Here is a 20,848-nt window from a genome sequence, read left to right as displayed (position 1 = left end):
TTTTATTGCACGAATTAGCAGCATTTAGTTTTGCGAACCAAGCCGGATTTTAATGATTTTTTAGATCCGAATCCAATCAGATCACTGCATTTAGCTCATAACTCAAATCGCTTACCAGGCGTGAATATACGGTGAGATGAAACTAGTAAAAAAAAACATACTATTTTATCTAAACTACTTTTTAGAGCATGCAAAGCTCATGTGAACACACAACAAGTAACAACCAATTACAAGAGAGAAGATTCAAATCAACCAATTAGATGTAAAGATTAAATGAATTGGCAGCTAAAGTTAACATATTGATTGCATTCTGTGTAACTGACAGCAAAATCTTGGTAAATTGCTTCAGCACCACCCGCAAGATACTGATTGTAAAGTTAGAGGAGCAAGTTGTATCTACAAAAACTGTCCTGAGAAAGTTGCTCTATAGACCTGTGGGGTGTTTCTGTTTGTGTTCCTAGCTTTAAAAACATGTCACAGATGCAAGGTAAAAGCTAAAAAGCCTTGATCAAATTATAATGGGTCTACATAAAGCTGTTAGATGGCACTCCTCTCACTCAAGTGCCTGCAGAGCAAAAGGCTCAGGATGTTGGCTTTGTGAACAACGTTGTTTAAGAGAAAACACATTTTTGTTTAGTAAAAAAATCATCATGTCATCCACGATAATACCAGAATAATTTTTTACGTACTATATAAATGTTACATCGTAATACCATTGCTATAGCAACACCATCTATGTTCCCGAATGTGTGCAGGAACGAGAAGAGCCTGCGCTTGTCTCCAATGATGTTTAGTACCTAAAAAGGAGGCTACTTAAAAACCTTCTAAAAGCACAATACTTTGGTAACAACAATCTTTGCACCACTTAAGGCAAAAACACATCGCTGAGTCATCCAGGCCACGAAGCATGTGACAGTACTGTGCAGCTCCTGACAAGTAATTCGTAAAGAAGGCTGGAAAATAGCCTTCATTTACTTATGCGTATAAATGCAAGCTGCAAGCACTGAAAAAAACAGTTTTCTGTATTGTTAGAAATGTCGTTTTCACTGTTATTAGTCTTTTGATTAAATTGAATTTTGAGGCTATATCACCCATCCCTAATGGCAGTCCATCTTAATACCAAGGATGCTGATTTGGTACGAGAAAAATTTTACAGATTTTTAGCAAACACAACAATTAGTGAGAATGTTTTCTTTGCAGCAATCCCACCAAAAATAATAAACACATTTCCATACAGCAACACATAATTGGATTTTTGCTTTGCAATAGTTCCACCAATAAGAGGGGAGGAGGCGATGGTATATATAGAAGTACAGAGAAAGGGTGATAAAGGCCTGATTCCAGAAAAAAGAAGAAGAAGAAGAAGGAAACAGGAAAAAAAAGACCACATTTTGACTGACAGGTGTTGATAATGGTATCAGTAGGTAGGCAGATAGCCTCTTGCTTTTTACCTGATTGAAGTCAATACATTGGGGTCACTGGAGGCTGACTGACTATAATCCAAATAGCCATTTGCAGTTTATACTACATCCTTTGTGTGAGAAGCAGGAGAGACCAGTCAAAGATTCCTCTGGAAAAAAGAAACTCCAACCAAGGTAGAGGTGGAACCCTCACCTTATGCTTACCTAATAATTATTTCATGTAATTATTTCACGTAACAGATATCACACAGGATAACTTGACCTGTAAATTGTATGTGTTTCTCTGTTATTTCCATAGCCTGGAAATGCTAAGGAAATACATCTATACATCATATATGCAAAGCTTTCTTTACCTCAAAACTCCTATTGTTAGCACGCCTATTTAAACTCCTATAGATAGATAGTAGATGTATATGTGACTGGTTCACACCATCTGGGGCTCAATAATATAAAGAGATTGTCACCAAAAAAAGAGACTATGAGATAAAAAATCCCTGTGTTCAGGAAATGAAGTTAATTTTTGAGTCTGTTTGCTTTTCTACACCAGTCTGGGATTTTTTTCGTTGTTGTTTTGTTTTGCCATTAAGCTGGTCGTAGATGAGCAAAGCAGGGTAATCCGTTACTAAACAGCTGCAATTAGTAGTTTTATAATGAAATACAAATGTCCCCAGTAGTTTAAAAATACTGATTATCTTAAGGGTTTGTGGCAGACAAAAGCAAAGACAATTGGGATGTGCTTGCTAAAAGTTAGGAGTAGATAATATGATGGACTGGATCCAAGATGAATTCAGCATGCCAAATCATGTTTCTGCCAGCCTTAACAGGGTAACACTTTCCTCCCTTCAGACTGGAGAAATATGAACTCTTCTGCAGCTCTCAGACTTCATCCATCTGTTGCTGTTTCTTAGTTCCTTAGAAAAAGAACGTGCAGGTGCATGTTCAGTCTGTTACATACAGCCCATTCAACAGTTTCTATTCACACTTTAATATTAGGTGTTGTTTTCAGCGCAGTGCAACTTCTATACACGAGTCTTGATCGTGATTGGGATTCATGAGAAAAGTAAAATGCTTTAGTGTTTTTTGCAAAGTCACTGTTGGCACTGGAGGCCACCTCTGTGATAGATACCCATAGTCACTCAAAAACACCATCTGGAGCAGCTAGACTGACAGATTATTACCATGTGTCTCTTATGAACACCTGGACCTTTGTGATCTGAGCTCGATCTTTCTCTCTCTCTTTCTGTTTCTGGGCCTGTTTAATCACAAACAGTATGATTGCATAGAGGATTTAATCTCCCGCATTTAGTTGGTTACCCAAAGACTATTATCACTAGTTGTAAAGTGCCTATGTGTTGTCATCTGCTACTGCTTGCATAGCGTGCATGTTATCATGCAGTGCTTAGACAACAGGCATAAAAGCACCGGCTATAAACAGACATATTATAAGAGAGAGAAATGGCACTTTAAGATTCCTGCATGTAAATTTATTGGAGAATTCCACAAGAGAAAAATGTAAGTGTTGCTGTCAGATTTCAGTGGTAATTATATACATGCATTCTTTATTTGACCACTGAGATTAAGTCAATACATACATATTAGATCAAAATAACTGCTTTGCGATGCTGCAGGCTTGTTTCTATAAATACTGTAAGATATTGAAGGGAAGTTTGTGTGGCTTCTGTGTCGTAGACACAATGCAAGAGTTAAATTACAGGAACACTAATCGAGAGTGCCAAGATGAAGTATCATGAAACACTTTAAATTGCAAATAGTATGAGATCCTGCTCTGTCCTTAACAATATAGTTGTTTTTTGACTAGAAAATTTCAGTACAACTTCTCTACCTTACGTCTTCTATATGTTTGTGTATGTGTATAACAGAATATCTGGGATAGGCTGCCAGGTCACCAACAGTCGATCTAGACTGGAAAGATTCAATTTTCTTTTTTTATAAGTAAATCAATTTTCCATTTCTCAACTACCTTGAGACTCTGTTGGATTTAACTTAGTCCCCGAAAGACTTAATGAGACACTATAAGCCTCCAGCTTCAGATTTAAAGAATATATTTACTTCATAGCAGTAGTGAAGGTAATAGCCTATTACACCTGTGCGATCTAGGGAATCCAGCACTAAGAGGGTCTTCAAAGCACAGCTTTATAAATGACTCTAACTTAACTCAGCAAAATCATTGGCAACTACATCAGGGTGATTCTGTACACAGATTAATAAAAAGTAAAGTAAAAAATCTGATTTTTTTGTCAGTCAGCTTTACACCAAACCTGAATATAATATCAGCCAAATGTTCCCTCCGTCTCTCTTCTGCTGCATTCGGTGCCAGGTGCGGTTTTGAGTGGCCCTGTGCAAATAACCTAAATGCAAATGCAGTGGGACTAGAACAAATAACAGGCTTCAAAACTTGATGTGTTGTGCTGTATCTTACCAATATCTCAGTCTGTGTTTTTCTCGCTGTTTTTCTACGGGGTGCATAAAATCTTGATTGGAGCGGCTGTTGACATAACTTAGCATATCTTTGATTCTGGTACACTTTTAGTTATGTCTAAACTAAAGTCTGTATGCATCATTACATAAAATATATGTATATCTGAAACTAAAAACTAAGCTGAATAGCACAAATCAACTGACTGGAGCAGTCTTAGCTTTATAGGAAAAGGAGTTTGCTGCTGTTCTGCTGATTTTTGGCTTTACGAAACTGTAACAGTGTTACGGGTCTGTTATGTAATGGTGATTTGCTGTGAGACACAGTATGACTTCTTTACAGCATTTCAGAGCTGTGCTGAGTCTGTCTTCTGAAGCATAAAGACACTGTGAGTAAAAGAATTCAGCCCAGATAAAAAATAAAAAAATAAATTGCACCTCTCTGTGAATCGTGGAGTTAGCTGGCACATGAATGGCTTGACTCAAAAATAGACATTTCCAATTGTATAGTTTTCTTTGGAAAAAAAATACGCACCTGACAAACAGTTTGTACTTCTACTGAGTTTCTTCTCCTATCTGAAGTATCTCTATGCAATAGCTTGCAGCTATTGGCTTGTTAAACTAAATACACTTTAAAACTCCCTTAATGGAATGTGACACCTTTTCCCCACTGAAAATGTCATCATTTGGTATTTTATAGTCTCACATAATGATTCTGAACAGCTCATCTCCTGCTGTTCCTCAGGGAATCCCAGCAGAGCCTTTTTACTTTATAAGATTCTCACTGGAGAGAGCTTTTTGCTAACTGTGCTCAGCAAGACACTACATTCAGAGAGTGAACACGGACTTATTATTACATATACATGCATTTCTTAATTCTGCAATTATAGCCACATACATAAGCTTCTGTCAGCCTCTGATTGTGTGACAGCACCCTGATGAAGGGCTGCCATTACACATGCACAGTGATTAATTATGCTTTTGTTTTTTAAGTGTTTTTAGTTCGGCGTTGGTGAGGTGATTAAAGCCTGTTTTTAAATGTGTGATTAAAGGAAATGGAGATGCTGGAGATTGTTCCCCATGCCTCATACAACAAGCACACACTGTCACTGCTGCCCCCTTGTGCCACATGCCTTTGCTGGGTAGTGTTTCCTTCCCTCGTCTGCAAAACAGACCAAAGAGAAGACAATAAATTCAAGCTTGATATGCTGGAGACTGATTCAACTAATTGTGTAATTAATTTAACTTAAGAGATGCTGAAAGCTTTAAATATTAGTGGACAGCAGGGTGAATTTCACTGTTTTCCTTGCTGATTATATATATATATATATTAGATTTGTAGTCAAGACCGCCTAAACCAAGACCGAGACAATACCAAGACCAGAGGGTATCGAGACCCAGACAAGACCAAGACAGACTGAGTCAAGACCAAGACAAAATCGAGACGAGACCAAGACCAAGACAAAAAAGTCTTTAAACTGCAGCCTGACACCCGTAAACTGCTTCGTTTACGGGTGTCAGGCATATTTATGTGTTTTTGCGATGCACTCGCGCAGCCCTCCTCACCGCTGCCTACTGTCTCACTCACTTACTGAGAGGACAGACGCTCGCTCCACTTGACTGTCGCGTCGCTCACCCTCTCTGTTTTTCACATAATGATATTGTCCTATATGCTCGCATGTGATTGGCCACAATATAGAGGGATTGGAGCATAGCTGAGCCACTGTGTGAGAGCTGAGCAGCGAAAGGAAATTAAGTGAGGAGCCGGCTCTCGCTGAATGGGAGTCGACTCTTCTGATTCACTACAAAGCACTCTCTAAGCACGGCTCTTGGAGCTGATGCTTTTGCGCATGACACATTATCAAACGTTACGTTGTGTGTCAGGATACTGTTGACTCCAAATCTCCCGACCACTATGTCGATCTGAGACAGCAAGACAGCGAGACCAAGACAAGACCGAGGGATCCGAGATCAAGACAAGACCAAGACCGTGTAAAAGACCGGTCTCGAGACATCCAACTCTAATATGTATGTCTCTTTTTCCAACCTGTCTATTGAGTTAGTGACATTATCATTTGTGATATTTATTTTACTGAGTTGTTAATCCCATGAGTAGTTTCTCGCCTTTTTAATTGCAAATCAAAGATGCTCGACAAGTGTGCTCTTCCTAGAGCTTGACAGATGTGTCTCTATCAGCGCAGCAGGATGTTTAATGCAAGAACACGTATGTTGCGATCCTTTTTCCAGCAACATTTTGCTCTTTTGCAGGGCAGAGCCATTCAGCTATCGCTAAAAACATCTGAATTACAATGCAGTGCTGATTTTTAGACCTTAAAATGCCATTGCAGCATATACAACAGCAGAGACTGATTGGGTCATTGTTAATGCCTCTGTTGTATATTAGTGAATTATCTGGAAAGTGACGAGGGCACCATACACTTACCAGCCACTTCATAACTTAGAATTTACCAGTTCCAGGTTGTTCATCTTTTCTTTGTTTTAATTCTTCACAGATTCAACAAGGTGCTGGAAACATGCCTGAAAGATTTTGGCTCATATTGACATGATAGCATCACACAGTTGCTGCAGATTTGGCAGCTGCAATCATGATACAAATCTCTCGCTCCACCACATCCCAGATTTGCTCGATTGGATTGAGATCTGCTGACTATGGAGGCCGTTTGAGTACAGTGAATTCACTGTAGAAAGCAGTTTCAGACTGAGTTTTGTGAAGTGGTGGATCGAGCAGCAGTTTCTTAAAATACTCAGATGAGCCCCTCTGACACTAACAACCATACCATATTCAAAATCAACATTTTCTTTCCCATTCTGATACTCAGTTTGAGCTTCAGCAGGTTTTCTTGAGCATGTCTACCTGCACTAAGCTGCTGCCAACCTCTTCTGTTCACATTAAAAAGCGATGAGGTTGGAGACGCTGGGGACCGAACCCAGGACCTCATACATGCAAAGAAGGCGCTCTACCACTGAGCTACATCCCCAACTCTGCTTATACTCAATGTCTCTTTGTCCTGAGCTTCACTTTTTAGCTTACAGAAACGTTGCAAAAGCGTTTGACAAGCTATTTTCCAGTGGCCACGATACTCACTTGTGCAGTAACTGGCCTAAATTTTTTCAGGCACACTTGTCTGTGTTCACCACGCTAGTTACCACCAAGTTGGCAGCACTGAGAGGCACTGTGCTTTCAGCGAAGAAGGTGAAGTGTGGAGCTGAAAATTGTTTTGAAAGATACTAGATAAACACTGACACAAGCACTCCTCCTTCACCTCCACTCTACACTTTTTATTGGATGCCACAGTCGTAGTAAATTAGCACATACCAGGGAATAGCTGTGTTTTAACCATAAAAGCAGTATTTTATTTTTGTAGCCTGTTTTTTGAACTTTTTGAAGTTTTAACCTTCACATTTATTTCTGAGCTAAGAACTGTGGCTGATAAATGCTCTACATAAAGGTAATGCATTCACACAAATATTGTGTAGCTGTTTTGTTTATGTGACTGAACACAACTTTTGTGTTGCTTTTACACTAGTCATTTAAATCGGCATGCCAAACTGTGCTTGTATATGTGTCAGATTTTAACATCTTTTCTCATTTACAATTTGCCTGATGATAGAGTTAAGTCCTATGAAAATCCATGTGACGCAGGCTTCTTGAGCTTCTCTGAAAATCCCTTTCAAATGGCTGACAAAATGCGTTTCTTTATCGTCATATTTTGACAAAATACTCATTCAAACAGTTCTAGTCTTTTGCACATCACTTCTGAGCTTTGTCAGAGCATTTATCTTATTCAAATATAGAATTTTCAAATGCTTCTCGAAGTGACAAAACAACCATTTCACCCACATTTAGTCCCAAAATCCAGCTTTCAAGTGACAGCCTTTATTCAACTAAAACACCATCCACAGTGTGTTTGTTATGGATTGTGGAGGTTGTGTATTATCCCGTCATTGATCTATCCTCCATTCCTCCATGCATTAGTCTCACATCAATAAGCCTCTTTATTGCTTCTCTGCTGTAGCTTGGAGGAAAACCTATTTTCTCACACAGACTCCCAGGCCTGCACCCAGGTTCAGCAAGGAGCACATAACCCTATCACTTTAAAAATATATAGTTATGGTGTCAGTGAGGGAAAAAATGTCAACATTGTATAAATTAACATTATTTTATGAGTTTTTACAGCCTTTATTCCTGATTATAACTGTTCAGATGCTTCAGAATTTTAACCATTTACTTATTAGTTTTTATTATGCTGTTAATGTTTTTTGTTGTTTTTGTTATTTTCATTTTTTAATGAAAAAAAAACCAAAAATGCATTATTTTATGTATATCAAGTATTACAGAGAAATCTATACATATATATAAAAAAAACATCAGCCTGGTAAAGAATGCCCAGCAGCAGCTGCACTTCCTCCGTGTCCTGAGGAAGAACAACTTGGACCAGACGCTGCTCCTCAGTGGAGAGCGTGCTCTCCTACTTCCTGGTTTGCAGGGGCCACAACTGAGAACAGGAAGGCTGTGCAGAGGGTAATTAACACCACCCAAAAAATCATGGGCTGCCCTCTGCCACACCTGAAGGTCATTGCCAGATCCTCCTGTCTCAGAAAAAACACACACAAGGGTTGTTTTTTTTTTATCTTTGCTTTGTGCGGTCAGCTTTGTATTCTTCTAGGAGAAAGATCTTAGATTTGTGTCCTCATTAGGGATTTGTGTTGGTGTATGGGCTTGTAGCCTCAGGTTTATATTGTTAAATGGTGATAATGAGACTGTGTTTCAGCTATTTTAATGAGTAACGTGAAAGTAATACATCGAGTAGTATAACAAATTACTTTTTCCCGGGAGTAATTAAGAAACATACTACATTACTTTGAAGTAATGTGTAATATGTGTAATATATGTAATAAGGCCGGGGTCTTTCTGTGTGGAGTTTGCATGTTCTCCCCGTGTTTGCGTGGGTTCTCTCCGGGTACTCCGGCTTCCTCCCACCGTCCAAAGACATGCAGCTTGTGGGGATAGGTTAATTGGATAATCCAAATTGTCACTAGGTGTGAATGTGCGGATGAATGTGAGTGCGAATGGTTGTCTGTCCCTGTGTGTTGGCCCTGCGACAGACTGGCGACCTGTCCAGGGTGTACCCCGCCTCTCGCCCTATGACAGCTGGGATAGGCTCCAGCGCCCCCCGCGACCCTGAAAAGGACAAGCGGAAGCGAATGGATGGATGGATATGTAATAATGACTTTTGAGTGAAGACTGATCACAACTAAGGGAGGAAATAAATTTGTAATTTATTTATTGCTGCTTAGCAAAGGTGGTGACTCACAACAGAGCCAATGAGAACCCAATGACAATCGATAAGGAATCGAATCAATGAGGATAATGGAATCAAAATCGCTAAATTCTTATCAATTCCTATCCCTAGATATAACAGTGGTGACAATAAGATTCAAAATTGATACTTTGTTATTATTTTTGTAGGGGGTTCACTTAAAAAAAATCAAAGTCAGGATGTGAGAAGACAAAATGTCTTTGACATAAAAGCTGCCATAACAAAAGCAAGGCGAAGGGGATGTAGCTCAGTGGTAGAGTGCATGCTTCGCATGTATGAGGCCCTGGGTTCAATCCCCAGCATCTCCAGTTTTTCAGTCCTTTAATCAGCTTTAGACTGTCAAAATATATACAATTTTCATATTCACCGGGGTTAAAGTAATACAACATGAATCGTCATCATAACTACCAAATATAAGTTGATTCTCTTATAGTATGACCTGAGGCTGAGGTCCAATAAATTACAATAATTTGTGAGACCCAAATGTTAAGGCAGTCACTACCTAAGTACCTTTTAACAACAGTTCTTTTTAATAAAATGCAGAATTAAGAAATAGAGAAAACCAACTTCATTAGCATGTCATGCCAATCAGTATACTGTGTTGGTGACCTATATTACTACAAAGCAGGCCTAACATATAGTTTATCACAGCAATGTCAATCCAAAGCTACTTACAGCATTAAAAAGTTGGAGATGCTGGGGATTGAACCCAGGACCTCATACATGCAAAGCATGCGCTCTACCACTGAGCTACATCCCCTTGTAGCAGGTACCTGATCCCATAATATTATCCCGCTGTTTAGCCTTTGGTTGCTTGTGAGATGGTCATACAAGAGGTTAAACTGTCTTTTATTCTTTGGACTACAAATGACTAGTCTGGATGTCCAGTAACTGAAGATGAACAGGTGATACATATTTTGTATTTTTGACTGTTCTTCTAAAAGTCCTAGCTCAAAGTCTCCGCACTAATTCATCCAAAAGGTGTTCTAGATGGTTGAGGTAAGGACTCTGTGCAGGCCAGTCGAGTTTTTCCACACCAGATTCGTTCATCCATGTCTTTATGGGCCTTGCTTTATGCATTTGCTGTGCAGTTGAGTTGGAATAGGAACGAGCCATCCCCAAACTGTTCCCACTAATCTGGGAGCATGAAATTGTCCAAAACACCTTGGTATGCTTAAACATTACAGTTTTTTCTGATTGCTTAAGCACATTTTTTGTAACTATTGGCTAATTTTGCAAAACTCTTCACACAAATAAGAAAACCTGTCACCCAATAATCAAAACATTGTAGTTCTCTTGTAAAAGCAAACACAGCTAGATTAACTCTTCACACCTTCGTAAAAATGGTGTTTCCGTATCAAACAGTACACACAAGCCATCATCTACTAAGCACACAATGCGCCAACTGCACACTGATGGTATGAATACAAAACACATCTGGCTTTTGCTTTCTCTGTGCACAAGGTAGGCTATGTCAGTTTGAGCTCATACTGCTGTCATAGATCCATAAGCATAGAGGGATCCAAACTTCAAGTACTGGTGTTTATTCAAACACATCAAAACAAACACAAGTGTTTATTTCCAAGTATAGGATTATTTGCAACCGCCATAATGACTATATGGGTTACTTGGTCTGCAGTGAACATGCTTCCTCTGCCCCAGCATCTGGTCATCTAGCAATTCTGTAAAGTAACAATTTCAGTATTTTTACATCAATGGTATTGGTGTGTTTCTCATTGGCATATGGCAGTGCTACAAATCTTTGTGCGAAGTGACTATACTCACCGATTCTCATTTCAAGATGTCCTTATGGTGCTTGCTACAGTGTAGCGGCTCGAGTTAGGCTGGACCCGTTGGCCAGCTACCCTCAGGGTCATTCCACGGTTGATTACATGGTCCACTATTGTAGCTCTGATGTCATCAGTGATTCTATTTCTTACTCTTCCTACCCTTCCTCTCACCCCTCCTCATCTTCCTCTCCTCCCTCCTCGTCTTCCTCTTGCTCCTCCTTGTCCTTGTCGTCCTCTTCATCCTACTTCTTCACCTCCACGTCCTCTTCCTCGGCCTCCTCTACTTCTCACTCTTTCTGCTCCCTCCATTGTACTCCGCACACACAGCTTACCTGTATTATAGTGCTTAGGCTGATTGCAAAGTGAACTAATTATCTAAAAAAGTTTTCACATGTGAAAGTGTGCCAGACAGTTGGCAAATTAGTGTTAATGATAGCCATACATGTGTATACTTTTGCTAGGAGTGTGTTGGAAATTTGGTAATTGAGTGTTGTGCAGTGAATTGTGCCTACAGTTTTGCAAAGTGTGTGTTACAAAATTGCAAACTGAGTGCAAAGCAGTTTTTGTGCTTTTAGTTTTGCAAACTCAGTGAGTGGTTTTGCTATAAGTCTGAATAGTTTTAGAGATTGTGCTACAGGAATCACAGTTAGGGTTTAAGCATTCAGAAAAAACTGTAAAGAGTTCTTTTCACTGGAACAAAGGGGCTGAGCCCAGCTCCTAACAAGCAACCCAAAACCATAATCCCACAAAAGCAACCGCCAAACCCAGAATCGTCTATCCGATTGCCAGATGAAGAAGCGTGATTCATCACTTCAAAGAACACATCTCCACTGCTCTAGAGTCCAGTAGCTTTTATCACTGGATCAAACACTTTGCAATGAACGTGGTGATGTAAGGCTTGGATGCAGCTGCTTGGCCATGGAAACACATTCCATGAAGCTCTCTATGCACTGTTCTTGAGCTAATCTGAAGGCCATGTGAAATTTGGACATCTGTAGTAATTGACTCTGCAGAAAGTTGGCGACCTATGCGCACTATGCACCTCAGGTGGCCTACCATCTTGTGGCACTTTGTTAAAATACCATTAACTGACTATGGAATATTCATAACAAGGAAATTTTACAGCTGGACTAGTGGCATCCTACCATAGTACCACCCTGCAATTAACTGAGCTCCTGAGAAGGACCCATTCTTTGATAAACCATTGTAGAAGCAGTCTTCTGGAACAAACAACTGTATACCCACATAGTTTTCATGACTGTCTACTGTGCAGTGATGCAAGAGATAAATTCTTCTCAATAAATCATTTTCATGTCATTCTCAAAGAGACTATTAGTACGACCATTACCAACTCACCACTGAGGAGCAGAAACTCATTAAGAAAATGGTCACTAATATTTTTTTATCATTAGCCCTGGTATTATTATGTTAGGTGATAACTTTAACCCTAACCTTTTTTCTAACCCAAGGCAATCAGAATATGTCATTTTTGTTTTTGCTCCCCCATGTCTTGACAGTCACGGATCAGAGAAAAGAAAAATCATTCTGACTGACGCACATTAAAAATATATTTTTTTGCCTTTCTCTAAAATGTAAGAAAACCATTTCACACCAGACTTTTCCATCTCCCTGTTAGTACAGGGAGTCTTGAGTTGTAGCGATAAAAAGCCTGTTACATGGCTGGGGATTTTCTTCACCTTGTCAAATCATCCCATAACTACATGTAATTTTACATCTATAGTGTTGACAGCTTACTGATCATAAGCAAAATAAATTAGACTTTGTTTCAATGTTTGAATTTCCTATAGTTCCTTCTTAAAAACACTAATATGACTATTACTAATGTATATGTTCGATTATAGTAATGAAAATTATTACTAAATTAAAACAATTCATTTAAAAAGCATTAAGTGAAATAGATTGGTCTCTTTGTGCTTTTGTGTTTTGGGGTTGTTGGTTTTTTTTTCCCTAAGACCTCAGAGCTGAAGGTAGAAGCAGTCTAAAAGCAGTCTCATATCTTGGGCAAATAGCTCTTTCAAACTGACACCCTGTCAGCGGTTCTGGGATCCATCTCTCAATAGAAAAGGATTATAGCCCATTATATCTCCCCTAATCCTCTCTCTCCTTTTCTTACCATCTCTCACTCCCCTGTCCTTTTCATATCTTTCTCACTGTTCACAAAACCACAGTGCTACAGCTCAGTCTTTTCCCCTCCAGATTTTTGTTTTCTTTTGCTGTCTGTCCAGTTTGTACAAGTGATAAGAAGCTTTTATGGGGGACAGATGACAGGTCTTGTTTTTAGGCCTAAAGGAACACAGAACTGTGTGCGTTTGTAATTCTGTTTATATGTCTCCGTTTTTGCAGGTTGTGTTGTTGCTTTTGTATTTTTAGATTTGCTTATGAATCATCATACACTTTTGTGTGTCCTATGTGCAAATATGTCTAAATGACTCATGAGTCTTTCTTTGAACCTTTCTCCAGTCTGTGTGTGTGTATGTGTGCACATATTTATATATATTACAAGCATGTGTGGTCCTTCCCAGTGTTAATTTTCACTTTTCTTTTAATCATACCCTTCTGCCTTGCTCTGTCAAAGCGTAACAGAAAGATGATAGGACTTTTTACCTCATTTCTTCTCTTCTTTCTCCAACTACCTATTTACTTTCTGCTCCTTACCACCTCCCTTTTCCTCTTTCCCGTTCTTTTTTGGAGGAGAAAGTTTTGTCTCTAACTGTTGCCCCTCCCTCATACTTCTTGCTTTCTGTGAAATGGGATACTTCTGTGAAGTATTCCATTTCTTCTTTCTTTTTATCTTCTTTCACTTTATCTCTCTTGTATTACCATAGATTTACGATGTATTAACCTAGATTTATTGTGCCTCTCTGCCTTAACCATCTGTGATTTTTCAAAAAGTGGGTCTGCTCAGATTAAAACTAAACTCCTTTCAGCAAAACGCTACTTTCAGTCTATAACTGTGGAAGATAAGCTGCAAGGGAATTCTGCACTTTGTGCATGACAGGATGAAATGATCAGCATATTAATGCTACAAAAAGAGAAGTATGGCAGCATGTATACAGTCAAGGAATCCTGTCCACAGTCTATACATTCTGCATCAGATTACAATTATATAATGTCCTTGTACTTGACCGTTTTCAGAGGAATGTTTTTTTAAATTTCTAAGCCACTTAACACTGAACTATAAATCATTCAAACATAAAAAAAGAGACCTAACTCCAGGGATCTACATAAGACAGACAACTTAGCAAAGAACCAATTTTAAATTTTATCTTTAGGCACTTTGTTACTAGTAGTCGGTTGCAAAAGCATATCATTTTTTCCCCATTTTGTTAGTTGCATCTATGAAAAATACTAAAGAAAACACAGTTTGACAGCAATAAGAGAATATTTTTTGCGCCAACGAGGTAATTCCCAAAGAGTTATTAGCTGAAAGTCACATATCTCAACAGGAAGGAATGCTGGTTTGAGCGGTCCCACTCGTGGGACTAATAAAGGTATATCTTGTCTTATCTTGAGTCAAGGGGAAAGACCATCTCTGAGTCGAGGAGGGGGCCTAAGGGTACATCTAAGGGTACATCTTTCACCATCTTACAATGCTGTGCTTACAGCTTTTCTCTAACTATCTGTGAATGGTACTCACGGCCATTGATCAAATGCTCACAATAAAAGGCACCAGATGAATCATCAACTTTCGTACTGAAGTGTAAGACTTCAGTCGAAACCTACATACACTGTGTTTGGTCATGCCAAAATAATTAATCCGATTGGATAGATATTTTGCAGGATATGGAAAGAATACTTGAAAGTGGACACTGTATCTCTGCTGTTGGGACATCCGAGTCGGGATAATATTACTGATGGCATCTTTAATAGACTTTACGATATCCCTGCATATGCTATAAGGAAAACATTTTTTCTATCTTGGATAAATGACAAACCCCCAGCAAAACAATCTGGTACATAATTCTTATGGAATACTTTCCTATTGAATATCTGACCTGCCTGCTCCATTCCTCAAGGAAACTCTTTAGAAGAATTTGGGTTCCATATCTTCGTTTCACGAACTGTGGTGGGTGTTCTGTATTGTGTAATCACATTAACTGTTACAGTGCCTGGAGTATGTGCTGTATGCCTTGTTATCGTTGTGGCTGCCACCTCGGATAAGAAATGCTCTTTTTGTTTAGAAGTGTTTTCCTTCTCCTTATTTGCCTCCTTCAGAACACTTAAGCCATTTCCACACCCCACACAGTTGCACTTGGATCAGCACACATCCCACAAATCCATTTCGAGTCGCAAGAATAATAACTGTGAAAATTTTTGTCCCTTGAGAGGAGGATTATAATCCACTGGCCCACAGTCAAGAATTATAAAAAGAGTAAGGCAAGACTTCATCCTCAGGGCTCACAATGAGTCATATTTCTTGTATTACATTACAATGATAATATGAAACTTCATCGATCCCCAGAGGCGACTACTCCCCTCAGTTGGCTTCCTCTGTACAAGAAGTTAATACTAATATAAAAGAAACCTGTGAGCTTTTCTATCGATGCCTTAGCAAAATCGATGCTTGGAGATGCTTTGCCAGAAATGATGCTTGGAGATGAGGCTATGTTAACTCTGGTCATTTGGAGTTGTGAAGAATGTTGTCCCTTCATCCTGATGCTATATGTTAGGTCACATGAAGGAGTTCTAGTTGGGCAGGTAGCCAGAATTATTTTTTTTTAATGAAAACATAATTTGGTATTCCGTCACTGACAGACGCTAGGGCACTGTTAGCATTTTGTCATTATGTATAAAGGTGGTTAGGAAGTTGACTAGGGATCTAAACGTCATTCAGAAAGCTTCAGATGTTCTCTGCAGAGACAGCAAAGTTAGGAGCTCAATGTTAATGAAACCTTAGGCTACAGTCCCATACACTGGCTGGCACAAATCCGTATCCTAATGAAGGAAAACATACAGTCTTTCTTTTAGTGTTTAACTTTGAAAAAAAAGTAATATTCATATTTCTATTTCTCAAAAGTTGTAGGCTGCGACACCATTACTGGGTTGTACTGTAACTGTACTTATTCAAGAGGTCGAAAGTTGGAAATTTGCAACTGGAAGCTCCCAATGAGAAATGTATAGCCCACTTATAAAGAGCAGACCAATATAAAACAATCCAAGATGGCGGAACTGAATGTAAACAGTAGTAAAACTTCACATCTGCACTGCCACTGTTGTGTATTTTTGACTCATTAAAAAGTTTAATATGTGCATTGAAGGACATATCCTGGTCAAAAATGACTCCAAGGTTCCTCACTGTGTTACTGGAGGCCAAGGTAATGCCATCCAGAGTAAGAATCTGGTTAGATACCATATTTCTAAGATTTTCAGGGCCGAGTACAATAACCTCAGTTTTGTCTGAATTAAGAAGCAGAAAGTTAGCGGCCATCCAGGTCTTTATGTCTTTAAGACATTCCTGCAGTTTAGCTAATTGGTGTGTGTTATCTGGCTTCATAGATAGATAGAGCTGCGTGTCATCTGTATAGCAGTGAAAATGTATGCTATGTCTTCTAATAATACTTCCTAGGAGAAGCATGTATAATGTAAACAGAATTAACCTCAGTGTGTGAAGAGGACTCTCCATTTACATGCACAAATTGGAGTCTATTAGATAGATATGATACAAACCACTGCAGTGCAGTACCTGTAATACCTACAGCATGTTCTAATCGCTCTAATAGGATATTATGGTCGACAGTATCGAACGCTGCACTGAGGTCTAGCAGGACAAGCACAGAGATGAGTCCACTGTCAGAGGCCATAAGAAGATCATTTGTAACCTTCACTAAAGCTGTTTCTGTGCTGTGATGAGCTCTGAAACCTGACTGAAACTCTTCAAATAAGCCATTCCTCTGCAGATGATCAGTTAGCTGTTTGACAACTACTCTTTCAAGGATTTTTGATATGAAAGGAAGGTTGGAGATTGGCCTATAATTAGCTAAGACTGCTGGGTCTAGAGATGGCTTTTTGAGTAAAGGTTTAACTACAGCCAGCTTGAAGGCCTGTGGTACATAGCCGATTATTAGAGATAGGTTGATCATATTTAAGATCGAAGCATTGATTAATGGCAGGACTTCTTTGAGCAGTTTTGTAGGAATGGGGTCTAAAAGACACGTTGATGAATTACAGATACAACTCCACTTGAGGCATACAAACCACGCCACTCAGTTCTATTTAATGCTGCACTACAGAGTCAAATGTGAGAGTCTGGTATAAATTAATTTTTTCCACCAAAGCACCTCAACAAGGAAACTGAACAGTGAAGGTATTTCTGATCGGGTCACTTCTTGAACCTCATACAGCTCACTCCAACTCAACTCTGAGCTGTTAATAAACACCATTTCTACACTTTTGTGTAGTTGGCTCTGTGTAAAAACAACTTTCCACCAAACCGTTTCCTTCTCAGCTACTATTTCAACATACCTGCAGTCTTTCACCCGAGGGTCTTTTCTCCCTCACAAACTTTTTTCTTCAGTTTCTCCCCGTCTCTCCCATTCAGTTCATTTTCCATCATAGTCAGCTAGTTCAGTTTAGTGCATTGTGGCTAAATGTGCACAGAGGTCCTCCAAAGGAAACCCCACCCAGACCTCCTGAGAGACGCACACACTGTAGCCATCGCAAAGCTTTCACCAAGAGAGAAAGCACATGCTTAGATAATTGTGTCTTTAAATGCGTACAGAGGACAGAAGGAGAGAGAAACCTTTTTTTTATTGTCTGAAAATCAGAATCCGTATTTTTCTTTTCACTACACACAGACATCGGCAAGGTCAGGCGGTTCACACCACTGTATTAGCAGAGTAGCAGGTGGCCTCACAGATGGAGACTGGTATCACCGTTCACACCAGTATATGGTGTCTATTAGTATCTTGCTGAGATTGGCTGGTTGCTCAGGTTCATGGTCACGCTAAAATACAAAAAATCATTTATCTAATCTCTCCTAACACTTCTGTCTTCATTCTTCTAGATCTTTTTAAATCATTTTAGCCCCACCTGTTTGAGAAAATAAATCTACAGTTTCTATTCATGAAAGGAAGCCTCTGGTAAAACATAGGGTGGGGTCCCACATCATTTTCCTGTAGTTGTGGTTTGCAGACACGTGCAGTATTTTGGCAGCCAAAAGAAGCAGTTTCAGTTATCTTCTTTCTTTCTTTCTTTCTTGCTTTCTTTCTTTCTTTCTTTCTTTCTTTCTTTCTTTCTTTCTTGGGTTCACACAAAGTTGGAAAAGAGAATGTCAAAAGAGTGAGCAGAGAAAGAAAAAAACAAGGTTACTCAAAGTGGTTCACAGCAATTAAACACCATCCTCTATCTACCTGCCACTGTCTGTCACTGTCCTGCTCCATCAGTCACATCTCGCCTCTGCCATCAGCTCCATCAGGACTGGAAATCAGACTTAAAATTCTGATTGTGGTGGAAAATATAAGGCAAAGTAAAGGATCGTGTTGTTTTCTTCTTTTTTTAGCATCTGCTCTCATTTCTTTGCTATACCCTGTTGTGTAGGTCTGTTCTGTCGCCCCATATTTTTTCCTGCCTGTTTTCTTTCACATGAAGCCACATGTGCTTATGGTCCTCTATGGTTTGAGGACAGAAGTGTGTGGGTGTCACTGAGCCTCTTTCAGACATGCATTCATGCAATCTAAACGGGCTGGTTTCATGTCTGAATGAGCACCCTGGTCATTTTTCTGTACAAGTCACAACAGCAGGCACGCACAAGATTACCACTGCACATGTCTCTCAAGCTGTTTGTGAGTAGCTCACTGAGAAACTGGAGAATTCCCTAAACAGAAATACCATCTACATAATAACATTTATCCTGACCAATTTGTTTCTAATTTGCAGTAATATTAATAGATGGTTGTTTCCAACATTCACGCCTGAGTTTTCTGAGACATTACCCAGCATAAATTGTGCCAGATTGGACATTAAGCAGTGATAATCCTTCCAAGTCCCATGGACAGAGTCAGTTTAATATCAGTTGGAATCCATATAACAATATTTGCAGTCATATATCCCGCCCCCTGCACACTCCATCCAAAGAACACCCTCGCCTGAACCAAACAAAGTATTTCCAGTAATGAAAAAGCATCTCTAAGGGTCAACTTCCTGTTGTGTGCTGTGTGTATAAAAGGGCAGCTTCGGACAAAAGTGAGGTCTCTGTCTCTCAGCTTGTGTGCAAGGGTAAGCACAGCTCTCTCACACAGGCTGACCTTTCTTGTTGTTCCTATGCATAATTGTATATGAGAACACAAATAGCAGCTTCTTGTCTGAGATCAAGTTTTTTTTGTAGTGAAAATATTTCTGTTGTCTTCTGCATGCTGCACTCTATTTGACATTGCCCAGATTTTCTATATGAATACAGGGTGAGATGCACAAACTAAATGTTCGTGTGGTTGTACTTATTTGGGGTCAATGCTATGGGTTCCACAAGGTTCATCAGTCTTTAGCCCCTATGGTAAATGTTGTGCATGCACTTTTACTCCCTCAATCACTGTCAGGTGCATCTCACCGAAACCAGCAAGGAACAGAATGACAGAATGACATCACTTTGACACATGCACACAAAAAACAAAAGCAGTTTTTTGATTCCTGGAGCTTTTTAGTGTTTTTTTACTCGTTATTAGCTGTTGTCATTTTTAGGTCTTATAAAAAGTATGCTTTGAAGGAGATTATTTGGTGCATCATCTTTTCTGGTTTCCTTTCATTTCCTCTAACCCTCTTCTCTCTTATGTGCCTCCATGAAGTGCAGTCTGCAGAGTGCTTCCTCTCCTCTGTCCTCTTGTCTTTTTCAAGTGCTTCAAAGAAGTCACCCAGCTGCCATCCTCTCTGGCTTTCTGTGTCTTTCTCTTCCAACTAACCACCTGCTATTTCCAGATTCTGCTTGTAGTGAGGCAGTTGATCTTTTGCCGTCACTTTATTTCCATCCATTGGCCATCTTCAGTGTACCATGGCTGGTTTGGAAATAAAACCAAAGTTTGTAGTTTTCTATGTCATTCATATACGTATCCCCTGGTTTACATAGCTGTGAATAATATCCTTGGTTTCAATTTGAATCTGGTTCTCAGATTTATTGAACTGGGATGGGAACAAATCTCTTAAGAGACCTTACAGTCATGGTAAAAACAAATTGCACCCTTTTTCAATTATAAGGTTTTGTGTATCAGGACTTAATAAAAAATAATCTGGTCCTGAGCATGGCTTAAAATTAAGTAAATACAACATCAGATAGCACACCGCATGGAATATGACACTGTCGATATTTATTCAACACAAACTAAGCCTATATCGTCAAAGTATTTACTTTATAGTAAGTGAGCAGTTGGGGTGTTTTCTCATAGACTTCTATACAGTCTGATGTTTTTGCAACCTGACAAGTCTCCCTCTGGTTGCCAGTGGAAAGATTGCAAGCTTTAACACTTGACTGCTAAGATTCATAGGCTAAGTTTTTTTCTGTGGTAGCTCCATCTGACTTAAGTATATCTTGGTGCTAATTAATGTAGCATGTTGTGTTCAAATATTTTTCACGTTACATCCACTTGCAAATAAATTCTCCAGAATCCTGTAACACACCCAATCAGCCATCAAATATGAATAGTCCTATTATTCAACCAGCTCTGTAGTATTTCTTGTTCTGGCGCTCCCTTTTCTCTCTCCCTTTGTTCTTCCTCTTAAGATGACAGCTAGATAACAGGGCTGTTCTTCCCCCTCATCCGCTTGTACTCTTCAAGTGTCTGTCTTCCTTAATTGTCCCCATGACCGCATGGCTTTAACACAAATGTCTGTGAGGCAACTGGGTCACACAGCG

The 20,848-nt window shown here is 39.3% G+C and overlaps 1 protein-coding gene and 3 non-coding genes across 5 annotated transcripts in view; 2 read left to right on the top strand and 2 right to left on the bottom strand.

The window, feature by feature from the left end:
• The window catches only part of m1ap (meiosis 1 associated protein), a 54,601-nt gene that overhangs the window by 14,362 nt on the left and 19,391 nt on the right, over window positions 1–20,848 (top strand). The window lies entirely within an intron of this gene.
• trnaa-ugc (transfer RNA alanine (anticodon UGC)) lies at window positions 6,785–6,856 on the bottom strand. The gene has a single exon. It is a non-coding gene; the product is annotated as a tRNA-Ala (tRNA).
• Window positions 9,436–9,507, top strand: trnaa-cgc (transfer RNA alanine (anticodon CGC)). The gene has a single exon. It is a non-coding gene; the product is annotated as a tRNA-Ala (tRNA).
• Window positions 9,888–9,959, bottom strand: trnaa-ugc (transfer RNA alanine (anticodon UGC)). Its single transcript has one exon. It is a non-coding gene; the product is annotated as a tRNA-Ala (tRNA).

This window comes from Rhamphochromis longiceps, linkage group LG3, assembly GCF_057381845.1.
Source record: "Rhamphochromis longiceps isolate RC_006_pf linkage group LG3, R_longiceps_female_GT1.1, whole genome shotgun sequence".
In the NCBI taxonomy this organism is placed as follows: Eukaryota; Metazoa; Chordata; class Actinopteri; order Cichliformes; family Cichlidae; genus Rhamphochromis; species Rhamphochromis longiceps.
This window is presented reverse-complemented; position numbering and strand designations above follow the sequence as displayed.